The sequence below is a fragment of the Pleurodeles waltl genome, chromosome 4_2, assembly GCF_031143425.1.
Source record: "Pleurodeles waltl isolate 20211129_DDA chromosome 4_2, aPleWal1.hap1.20221129, whole genome shotgun sequence".
In the NCBI taxonomy this organism is placed as follows: Eukaryota; Metazoa; Chordata; class Amphibia; order Caudata; family Salamandridae; genus Pleurodeles; species Pleurodeles waltl.
Window position 1 is genome coordinate 351,414,572 of NC_090443.1, and position 13,247 is coordinate 351,427,818.

Here is a 13,247-nt window from a genome sequence, read left to right on the forward strand (position 1 = left end):
AGATCCTGCCAGACTTGTAATCTGGCCGTTGGGCTGCCACAGCGGGTCTGGAGGTCTTGAGGCTGCAGACTCATAATCTGGCCCATAGTGAGTGACAGTGTAATGTGAATGAATACACGTATATGTTGTAATGTAAAGTGACAGTACGTGTATTACCTACCTTATGTGTGTACTTACCTGATGTCCTTTGTAGTACGCTGGCCTGGGTTTGGGGACCCAGTCCTCCATGGAGAAGTGACAATCATGGCGGGTCCCTTTCATGGAGTACACAGCGTCACATAGACTTGCCACAGAAGATGAAGATATCATAGGTGCCATGGTCCCAGGTTGGTCAAGGGCTCCTACAACATGATTATCACATGTGTAGACACACTACTAGTAGAGGGAATGTGAAATACAGACCTATTCCAGTGTGTAAAAGTGACTTCAAATGGGCAGATTCCTGTTTCAAAGCCACTGTGTCTGTTCTTAGGCCTGGGATAAAGAGGCATAGGAATTTTGGTGCATTCCAGGCTGAGTGTGAAGCATTCCAAGGATGTGTCACACACTGAAAAACTTGTGAACATCACTGCTTCAGTTCTAAGTGGGTTTTTATGAGGGAACGCCTATCTTGTATACATTATAAATTGCATTGCACAGCCGGTTCCAGTGCAGGTATTTTTTGATGCAGGCCATCAAAAACTGTCACATTGGGCCAAATATGTTGTTTTGTAAATATGGGGCAACATGGAGCAGAGAATGCATCGCTGATGCATCAGAAAAACAACACAACAACACTAGCTCCTTGTGATTAAGCCCCATATACTTTTGAATAAAATATCTTCAAAATATCATACGAAAATACAGGATGAAGTACAGAATGAAGTAAAAATTAGTAATCTAACCCCAATCCAAAAACATAAAAAAACAAATCAAAGCCGATAGAAATAACATCTGGGAAAATACATACACTGTGGGGGTGGGTCAAATATACTATTCTCACTCCAGTCCAACAAATATTGTGGCCAGAACACACATTAGAGGTGCTCAGATGTGCTATTCTAATAACACCAGTCTAACAAACATTATGGAAAATGCATACATTGGGTTTGGATTGGGTTAGATTTACAATTCTAATTTAACAACATTGGGGGAAGTCTAAAGACTGTGAGGAACAAATTTACTATTTTAATAAAATGTTGGGTAAAGTGCACACATTGGGTAGGTCAGACTTATTATTGTAACTCCAATCCAACAACTGTGGGAGAAAGTGCATAAACTATGGGAGGCCAGATTTACTATTGTAACTACAGTCTAATAAAACGTTGTGGAAAGTGCATACATGGGTTACAGTCAGATTTACTCTTCTAGTTGTAGCTTAACAAACATTGGGAAAACTGCTGACATGGGTAAGGAGTCAGAGTTGCTATTCTAACTCCAGTTCAAAATACATTGAGAAAGTACATACTTTGGGGGAGGGCAGTTTTACTATGCTAATTCCAAGTAGCCATTAAAACTATTAAAGAAATTGAATAAAAAAAATAAAAACAAACTTATTAAAATATCCTAAAATTGAGAACCATTAAAATATTTATTTTAGCATTTCCAAATGTAATATAATTGGTAAAAAATTAAAGTTATAGAAAGAGTTTTAAATAAATAAGATCCCTTAAATTCACAAATAAAACACACAAAAGCACAAAATCTGCTGTGATGATGAAAAATTATTTTCAAAACCCAAACAAATATATTTTTCACATTTACATATTTACATTTGTAATGGATTATAAATTAACAATTAAAAATCTACCTACTCTTTATCTCAAACTAATCCACAACCTAATACAAAATTATTAAATGTATTTAAAAATATATAAACTTATTCTTTAAATGTAAATAGTTTTAAACAAACAATTAATTAATCCAATTTAGAACAATTGTATAATTAATACATTAACCAATTATTATCAATGTATATACTAATCAGTTAATACTAGCTGTCTATTCTTTAATAAACCCCACAATCAAAAATTAACATTTAGTACATAATTTAAAAAATTGAACATGTAAGCTAATAAATAATTGGAAGAAATTGGAGTATTGGTTGAGGGGGTGAGAACCTACCTTAAACAATAATCACAGTCCTTGTTGGGGTTAACCACCAGAGCCACTAAATAAACCTATGCTCAAACCTCTGGTAGCTTGGCATTTATCAATCATGTTTAACTTAAAGGCAATGTGTAAATTATTTATGCAGCACTCAAACAGTAATAAAGTGAAAACACCACAAGAAAAAACCCATACCCATTTAGAAATATAGAGAACATTTGAGAATGAAAATGATATAAAAACAAGAAAAGTCCAATAAATAGAATAGAAGATATAGGGCCTCATTCTGAGGCCGGCGGGCGGCGGTCGCCGCCCGGCTGGCGGGAACCGCCATATGGCCGCTCCAGGCCATTCTGGCTTTCCCGCTCGGCTGGCGGGTGACCGCCAGAAGGCCGCCCGCCAGCCCAGCAGGAAACCCCTTCCCACGAGGAAGCCGGCTCCGAATGGAGCCGGCGGAGTGGGAAGGTGCGACGGGTGCAGTTGCACCCGTCGCGAATTTCAGTGTCTGCTAAGCAGACACTGAAATTCTTTGTGGGGCCCTCTTACGGGGGCCCCTGCAGTGCCCATGCCATTGGCATGGGCACTGCAGGGGCCCCCAGGGGCCCCACGACACCCCATACCGCCATCCTGTTCCTGGCGGGCGAACCGCCAGGAACAGGATGGCGGTATGGGGTGTCGGAATCCCCATGGCGGCGCAGCAAGCTGCGCCGCCATGGAGGATTCCTGAGGGCAGCGGAAAACCGGCGGGAGACCGCCGGTTTTCCCTTTCTGACCGCGGCCAAACCGCCACGGTCAGAATGCCCTTGAGAGCACCGCCAGCCTGTTGGCGGTGCTCTCGTGGTCGTTGACCCTGGCGGTCAATGACCGCCAGCGTCAGAATGACCCCCATAATGTTTTAAAATTTGTACAAAATTAATAGCTAAAAAAGCGCACAAAACACCAACCACTGTTATTGGCTCACACTAGACTGGGTCAAAGTCAAAAGTTAAGGCTGACTGTGCAGGAATGTGAGTCAGATGCAAGGATCATGTTCGTCCTAATGAAAAGTTCACCTACTGACTTAGAAAATGTTATGGAGAAAACTTAGTTGTCAATGAGTCGTCAGGGGGCAAGCTGCAAGCTGGATCTGAAGGGGGGCTTGACAGCGGTGGGTTGATAAAGAGCAGGGTTCTTATGCTGTCTTCAACGGAGCTGGGAAAGCTCAGAGCAGACAAAGTCCAAAGTCTGTTCCCAGGAAGGTCTCAACATTGATCGGTTGCTACTCAGCATTGGTCCCAATGAAGCCCTCTATGTTCTCACTTAGAAACTTTATGGAAGTTGGATCTCCTTCAGCAGGGCAAACCAGCAAGTTGAAGTTAACTGGCAATTCGACGATGACCCGGTCTCCATCAATTCTCTAGGAGGAAAGTTGACAAAAAAATTCCAATTCCCACTTCCTGCAGTTTGGGGACAAGAGGTGGGGGGTAGGACTCAGTTCAACAGAAGCCAGCGGCAGGATCCATGGAAGATCCAGTTGGAACTTGTCAGCTGGACTGTTGCAGGGAGAAAGACCTCTGGAAGCTTGCTGTGTCCCTGTGGTACAAACAGGAGGTTAGACAACTGATTCTTGCAGTCACTTCTGGTATCCTGGATTTGAGGCAAGCAGGTCCAGTCTTCCTTCGGGTTTTTCAGAGAGCAGTGAAGTTCTTCTTCTGATTCTCCACAGGTCGAGGAGTGTTCTGAGGAGAGGGCTGTGGGGTCACTTTTATGCTCAGTGCCAGCCTGTGGTGTTCACCCCTAAATCAGTTTTGCCTGTTTCCTTCCTTCCAAATGGGGTAAGTGCCAACCTGACCAAAGAGATAGAAGGGAGGCAGGGCTAGCTGTGAGATTCATCAGGCAGTGACAAGGTAAGCATCCTTTGAAACTCAGGAAGGAGCTGAGCACAGCCCTGGGCATTCCGTCAAGGGAGGAGTTCCTCTCCTCAAACTCAAAGCCCTTTGCCCAGCTTCCAGGAGCAATAGGCATCTCACCATATTGGAGCCATCACGGGTCAGGTGGCAGCTGGACACTGGCAGAAAAGTCTTATGGTTTCAGACAGGAAAATTACTTTCTACAAGTTTAATTTCCAAAATAGTAGTATAAAATTGGACTTGACCATTAAGTTGGATTTTAATCACTATTAAAGTGAGTTGTTGCACCATTTCCTAGTTACTACCAAACTGAATTTAGTACTTATTGAATGTAATAGTGTAAACCAGAGTTAGCCTATGGGACAGCCAGCTTTGCCATAGTGAAAAAGGTTTTTTCACTGCCAGTGCATGTAAAACATTATGGTCCTCATTATGACATCGACGGTAAATGCCACTTACCGCCGCAATGACGGCCACCAACATACCGCTGCAGTGGCGAATATCTGTTTGCCATATTATGACACATACACACCAAACTGACAGAATGCTGCCACATACACAAATCCGCCAGTCCAAAGGCCAGTGGTAAAGAGTCAATACGAACACCCATACTGTTACGCCAACAAAACAACACCACCACATTATGACCCTCGAATCACCACAGCGGACATTCAATGGCAGTAAATAATTGGCTGTGCCCACCGGCGATCTCAGAATGGCCACCCAAATACAAAACAACACAACATTGGCCTAAACAAAAATCACACACCTGACACTGATACACACACCACACCCACCCACAGCACTATAAAACACGGACCCACATCACACGCACAACCCCTTACGAACACCAATAATTGCCACAAGACTAACACGAATACCACTGTGACAACTACACACACACCACAAACACCCATCCATCCATCACATACCCTACATCCCACACCCCACCACATCAAACACCCTCTGCACAACACACACACCACACAACACCCATGTCCCCACTAAGGCACCCCTGTTTCACTGATGAGGACTTGCGGGTCATGGTGGAGGAAATAGTCAGGGTAGAGCCACAGCTGTTTGGAGCACAGGTACAGCAAATATCAATTGCCAGGAAGATGGAGCTATGGTGAAGAATTGTGGACAGGGTGAATGCCATGGGACAGCATCCAAGAAGAAGGGACGACATCAGGAAAAGGTGGAACGACCTACGGGGGAAGGTACGTTCCAGAGCAGCAAGGCACCAGCTCGCCATCCAGAGGATTGATGGTGGACCCCCATCTCCTCTCCCCCAGTTCACAACATAGGAAGAGCAAGTCTTGGCAATCATGCATCCTGAGGGTCTCACTGGAGTAGCCGGAGGGCTGGACACTGGTAAGTCAATATTTACTACTCATCATCCCCCATACCTGCATGCCATCATACCCCCTCACCCTCACATGCATCACTCCACTCCATCCCACACACTGCACCTACACATCTGACTAATCCCAATGCCAATACCTGCATGCTATACCAATGCATGGACATCCCTCTCAGCCCTGCATGTACACCCATCACCAAGGCATGCACAGCATGGAGAACTAACAGTCCCAGAATACATCACCATACACAAACGAAGGTGGCAGGGCAACAGCAACAATAGAGGGGAAGCTAGTGATGTACAATATGTCACAGACATGAAGCTTAATACATCACTTACATCCTCACAGGTGCCCCAGCCAATCTCAGCAGCGAGGAGGTGCCATGACTATCCAGTCCCTCAACAGAAGATGCCCCCAGTGATGACAGTAGCTCTGGACTTCAGGGTCCGGAAGAACTACCTGGCCCATCAGGGACCACTGGTCAGTGAGCCACCCCAGCCCACTCACAGTCCACCACAGATCCTCCCCCATCAGTATCCAACACCACAGCACCCACCCAAAGTCCCCACACCTCTGTCCCTTGGACACATCAATCAGCAGTGTGCCCACCTATACAAGGACCCCAGTCCACACCTCACCCCCAAGACTATCAGGAACCTGGGGTTAGTGGCAGTGGGAACACCGTTGAGGGGACACAGGCACAGGGGAACAGGGACACTGGGAGGACCGCTGTGTGCTAGGGGGAGGACAGGCCCAGGGAACCGACTCTCCAGGAGGCACTCACTACTGTCCTGGGGGCTTACCAACAATCCAAGGACAAGATGGGCCAGATCCTTGCCAATATGCAGGAGAACAAGCGGCGGCAGGAGGAACACCATCAGGAGATCAGGGAGGATTTGCAGGTCCTCAACACCACCATGGTCTCCATAGCAGGGGTGCTGGGAGATATGGCCAAATCATGAGGGAATGGAAAGCACACCAGCGGGTCCCTACCACTAGCGAGTCTACTGACCAGCCCACCACTTCTGCTTCAGCTAGTGGGCATGAGGCCACAGGCCACCAGCACCCCTCTCCCTGCAGAAGGTGAACCACCCTGCAAACGTTCCCTGCGACCCAGACAGAAGCCAGAGACACTTGCCAAGACCAAGACCAAGTCCACCGCCAGTAAATAAGACCCTCCTGAATGTCCCCCTTGTGTCCCACCCTGTCACCTTGTCCACTTTGAACTGCCTTTGCACCCCTTCCTATGGCCCTTTGGGCACTGGACCTGTGCTACAAACAGACTGGAACAATACCTTGGACTTTCCTCTACCATCACCCCTTTCCAATGTACTTTTCCATCAATTATTTGCACTACAATAAACACCCTTGAACACAACGTGAGTGATAGTGTTTTATGTGATGAAAATGTGCATTTTTGGAAACAGTCACATCTCGTGCAAATGATCTGAACACTGTGATAGCATACAATTAACGACCTGAAGCTGTCTGTAGTCATCACAGCAGTACACAGTTGTCATATCACCAACATCTGCAAAATGAGAAGCCATAGGTGACAGTAAGTTGAGATGCAAAGGAGGTGAATGCCATCCTGCTACAGTCACACAGAAAACATAAATAATAAGAGCAATGGTCAGTTCCACTGTCTCACCTGCATGTCATTGGAAGTATTGAGGTATAACTGATTTTCTGTTGTCCACATCCTCATCCTCTGCCTCCTCATCCTCACTGTCCTCAAGGTCCACTGCAGCCACAGGGTAATTTCCAGTCTCCTCCTCCTGCAGATAAGGCACATGTCTTCTGAGGGCCAGGTTGTGCAACATGCAGCATGCCACTACTATCTGGCAGACCTTATTGGGTGAGTAGTGCAGGAATCCACCTGTTAGATGGAGGCATCTGAACCTGCCCTTCAGGAGGCCGAAGGTCCTTTTAATAATTCTCCTGGTTCGCCCAGGTGCATCATTATAACGATTCATAGCCCCTGTCTTGGCATTCCTCACAGGGATCAGGAGCCATGATAGGTTTGGATAGCCAGAGCCACCTGCAAGTATTGAGGGACAAACATTAGCCTTACACAATGGTATGGGGTTAACACAAGAAGGCATACACTGACATACATTGGGTGGGGAGTCAGGCTCACCAATTAGCCACACCCTGTGCCTCTGTAGTTGTGCCATCACATTTGGGATGCTGCTATTCCTCAGGATGAAGGTGTCATGCACCGACCCAGGATACTTGGCAGTGACATGGGAGATGTACTGGTCTGCCAGGCACACCATTTGCACATTAAGTGAGTGGAAACTCTTCCGATTCCTGAACACCTGTTCATTGTGGCGGGAGGAGGGGAGACAAACACAATATGTGTACAGAAAGTCGCCCCAATAATGTTGGGTACATGTCGTATTGCATAGAATCCTGCCTTCACAGTGGCCAAATCTACCACCTGAGGGAAAGCAATGTAACTGCACATGTGTTTGACCAAGGCAGACAAAACCCTTGCCAGCACGATTGAGAACATTGGCTGTGACATTCCTGCTGCCAAGCCCACTGTCACTTGGAAAGAACCAGTTGCTAGAAAATGGAGCACTGATAGAACATGCACAAGAGGGGGATCCCAGTGGGATGATGGATAGTTGATATCAGATCAGGCTCCAATTGGGCACACAGCTCTGTGATTGTGGCCCTGTCCATTCTATAGGTGAGTATTGTAAGCCTCTCCTCCAGAGTAGCAAAATCCACAAGGGGTCTGTACACGGGGGCTTGTCTCCTCCTACTATTCATCCACAGCGGTATGTATCTAAGGGACACAAGAGTGAATAGGCTGTCACAATTTGAACAATGGAACCACCTCCTAAGTGTACATTGAGCACTGATGTGATGGGACAATCGGAATGTCAATGTATGTGCAAATTGTAGCAATGACCCAGTTATGGATTAGCTGAATGTAGTCCGCAACCATGAAATGGCGACCGCCTGTCCTGTATCCAGGGACAGGCGGAAGTGAGGTAACTCCTCTGACGTTGTGCGTCACACCGGAAGGCGGTCTTGCACTGCTGTGCAATTCCTCATTGGCTAATATGGGGCTCTATGGAGTACAGTGGCCAATGGGGACCAGTGGCGGCGGTGAAGATGTACACCGCCGCGGACGTGACCGCCATTTTCTATCTAAATCCTCAATTGATTCCTGACTTTCCACAGGACAGCACCCACACTGCGTATGCTGCTGTGACCTGTGTCTGGATCCTGCCATGGCTGTGTGACTGGGGAAAGGGCCCCTGCCTTCACTTCGGAGGAGTTGGAGTGCTTGGTGGATGGGGTCCTACCCCAGTAAGGACAGCTGTATGGGCCTCCAGACCAACAGGTGAGTACACCTTGGGCACGATGCATGTGGGAAGGTTGCATGGAGATGTGTGTGCAAGCATCGTGTCATTTGGGGGGTGGTATGTCTGATGGTAGTGTACATGGTGGGAGCTGAGTGATGTGTGTTCCAATGGAGTAGAAATGGGATTTGTGGGCCATATGTGTGACAGGCTGGATTTTATGTGTAACGGTGTCCTCCTGCCTGTGTTTCCTCTGTAGGTCAGTGCCCATCAGAAGAAGGGATTGTTGCGTGCCTTCGCCAAGGACGTGTGGACCCTGGGGGTCTACAGCAGGCAAAGCACCCACTGTAGGAAAAGGTGGGAGGACCTGAGACGCTGGGCCCAGAAGACAGCAGAGGCCCACCTGGGGATGGTCTCCCAATGAGGGCGGGGTGCCCATCGGAACCTGACCCTCCAGATATTTGCAGTGGCCTACCCAGAGCTGGATGGGCGCTTGAGGGCATCACAGAAGCCACAAGGGGGAGAGTACAGTGGGCGTTACAAATATAATTGGTAGATGGCATGGGATCCTGGTGGTGGGTGTCAGTTAGTGGGTGCCCCTTAATGCCAGCTCAGACTTTGGAGCATGATCCAGCTCAAGGGTAATGGGTGTATTGCAAAATCTGGTAACCTAGCTAGGTTGCATTCCATGTCAGACAGGGCTTAGTGACTCCCAATAGGGGTGCAGTTGGTGGTGGTTGGCTCACATCTTGCTGTGGTACCTAGCCAATGGAATGCCAGTGAGATGCATGGTGCTCAGTCCTGATCCCTGTGTGTGACGGTAATGTATATGCCATCTGTGGTGTTGGTGCTGTAATTGACCCAGTGCTCATTTTCTCTCTCCCCCCCTTTTTTCTTCTGTCATCCTGTCCATGTGTGCATTAGCATCATCTGGCAGAGGAGCAGGGGCACCAGCAACAGAGGGAGCTGTATCCCACAGGACCCAGGAGGCAGAGTCCACTGATGCAGAGGGAAACAGTGGGACGGAGGGCGAGGGGAGCACCATGGTGGAGACAGGAGGTGACAGGACTGACTCTGATTCCTCCTCCGATGGAAGCTCCCTGGTGGTGGCGGACACCTCTGGGACCACCCCAGCTACAGATACAGCCACCACCCCCTTACCAGCACTGCCCACCCAGTAGCCCCCACTGAGTTGCCCGTGCACGCTCACCAAGGAGGATGGGCATCTCCTTCGCCCCAGGCACCTCAGGCCCTGCCCCAGTCAGCCCTGCTGCCCTCAGTGAGGAGGCTATTGACCTCCTGAGATCCATCTCTGTAGGGCAGTCAACGATTTTGAACGCCATCCAGGGGAAGGCATCCCAGATGCAGCAATGCAATGCATTCCTGGAGGGCATTCACTGTGGATTGGCGGCCCAACAGAGATCGTTCCAGGCTCTGGCCTCCTCTCAGATGTCAGCCATTGTCCCTGTTCCTACCGTCCCCCCTCCAACTACCACTTCCCAGTCCCAGTCTCCTCAACCCCAACCCATCCCATGCACACATACAGACAAGCATGCACACAAAACATCACACAAGAGTGGCACAGACAAACAAAGGCAGCATGCTTCAGGCCACAAGCACTCACACAAACAACAGACAGTTGCACACACAACAATATCCACTGCCTCCACTGTCTCCCCCTCCTCCTCCTCCTCCCTCACAGTCACATCCGCACTCACACCTGCATGCACTGCGTCAACAGCCACCACCACCATCACCACACCAACCAGTACACACACCTCACTTGCAGACACCTCCACAACATCCATCCATGGGTCCCCTATGTCCTCTCCCACCATGTCTGCCTCCCTCCTAAGGGGCACAAACGCACGCACTCAGTCTCCCAACAGCTGTTCACCTCACATCAGCACACTGCCCATGCACCTACACCCAAGTCCAGCAGACATACACCTCCAAGAACCACTCTCCAAACCTCCACTCCCATCCGTCCTCCCTCATCCTGCCCCACCATCCCTAAGAAGCTTTTCCTTGCCCAACTTAATCTCTTCCCTCCCTCTATACCCCCTGTCCTGCCCATAAAAGCAGGATCACAACAACCCAGCCCAGCACCTCAGCCAAACAGTCCACGGGGACAGTGGAGGCACCTCCTAGTCATGGAGGCAAGAAAGGGAAGGATCCCACTCCACCACCAAAGAGAGTGAAGGATCCCACTCCACCACCCAGGAAAGGGAAGGTTCCCACTCCACCAACTAAGAGAGGCAAGAGACCCCTCCAACAGCAGTGGACAAGGGGCCCTCACCTCCAGCAGAGGCTGGCAGGATTTCCCCTCCAACAGCAGTGGGCAAGGAGCCCTCGCCTCTAGCTGGGACACAGCAGACCTCACTTCCAGCTGGGACACAGCAGCCCTCACCTCCAGCAATGGACATGTAGGCCACCTTCCAGGGACTGTTGTACAAGGAGCCCCCTCCAGAACCATTGGGCAAGTTCCCCACCTCAGAGACTGTGACCTTGCACTCCCCAGCAAAGGAATATTGGCATGAAGACCCCTTCAGAACCAGTGGGCAAGTTTCCCACCTCAGACCCTGTAACCTTGCACTCCCCAGCAAAGGGAAATGGGCATGCAGCACCCTCCAGAATCAGTGGGCAAGTTCCCTACTTCAGCTGAGGTGCCCCCAACCCCCCTTTCCCCTGAGGTGCCTGGCCATTTCCAACGTGATGCCCCTGCACAGTGTAGTGCAGATTTCGTCAGGGAACAAGTTGGAGCTTGGACTGTGCCCTGTGGCCATGTGGGCCCTTGGTACTTTGGACTGGCCATTGGCCCTTTTCGCACATTTACTCAAATTTCTCTTATCACATGGACAATATAGTGGCTGTTGGCATCAAATTACACTATCGGTTATGGCTAATTGTTGTCCTTGTATTATTATGTTGTGTGTTCTGTGAGATTGGTTTTCCTCTGCAGCTGGTTGTGTATATGGTTGTGTGGATGGTGTGTGTTGTGCGTGTGTGCGTCACTCTCCTTCCCTTGTGTGCTAGGCGGCTGTACTCACCGTCATTGTCTTCGTCGGCGTTGGTGTTCCAGGTGGAGCATGGCATAGAGGAACATTGGGAAGACTTGATGTTCTGGTTCTATGGTGGCGTTGATCTTCTCTGGGTCTCTGATGGTGAGTCTTTCATCTTCTGTGTTCTTCTTCCGTCACGCTTTTGATGGCGTTGGTACCGCCCCAGAAATCGTGGCAGTTTGCTATGTCATAATATGGTGGGTGGTATCTTGTCTTCCGCCTGGCTGTTGATGGCTGCTGACGTGGTCAGTTTTGTTAACACCCTGGTGGTTGGTGTGGTACATTGGCTGTTTATTGGAGTTATCACTGCCATGGTCATAATTTGGCAGCAATTACCGCCAGCCTGTTGGTGGTGTTACCGCCACTTTAACAGTCACTGCCATTGTCATAATGACCACCTATATGTACATGTCCTACTTTTCAAACTCCATGCACCCTGCCCAGTGAGCTTTTAAGGCCTGCCCTAGGGAGTCTAATACATTTTAAAAAGGAATGTTTCAGCTTGGCAAAAGGTGTATTTTGCCAGGTTGAGATGTCAGTTTGAAACTGCACATCCAGAATGCAGTGGCAGGCCCAGAGGCATGTTTTGCAGTGCTAAAGTGGAGGGGGGCCTAAGGAGTGCTGCAACCCACTAATCGTATTTAATTTGCAGGCCCTGGGCATGGAGGCACCATGTACAAAGGATGTAAAAGCAAAATAAATGTGTCAAACAGATGTATTTACATTTTACCATGATTGAACAGGAGAGGGCAAGTACATTACTACTGTTGGGAAAGGGCAAAGTGTACAGAGTCCTATGGCCAAACAAATGAGTTCAGCAGCACCAGACGAGCATCTGTGGTAATACTATACAATATATTTCCAACAATAACAATTAGAAGTAATTAATGTTCTAATTAATTATCCAATATATAATTTACAAAATGCTACCCACCTAATCCCCATTAAACACCACAACCTGAAACAATTTTGTGATGCATAATTTTACATGTTATCAATCATGGTACAAAAATAACAATCAAAATATATCAAATATTAGCATATTAATTGAAAAGAAACAGGCTTTTGCAGGTATACACACATACTTTGCCCCATCGATGTAATGGCTCTGAAATGCCCTGGGCACTGCTAAACAGGAATCAGTGCATGTGCTCTGACCCTTAACATGGTGTATATTTAGTTGGCCTGTCCCTAACTTACTTGTAAGTCCCTAGTATAGTATTAGGGGTACTCATATTATAATATGTGTAAGTCATCCTGAAGGTAGGCCTGTTGTGCTTTAGGGCAGGGCACTTTATATAAAAAGGTGGAAAATGCACTTTTACATATTCCAGCAGTAAAAACCCTACATTTTCATTTTTACTGGGTAAAGGGTAGTAGCCCCATTGGCAAGTAAAGTGTTACAGGCTGACATCTAAGCTTAGCTAACTTCTGAATGGGACTATTAAAGTTAGCACTGTAAGGTATCAAAAGAATCAAGGAATTAAATCCAATTTAATGTTAAATCGAATAGTTGCCAAAGGT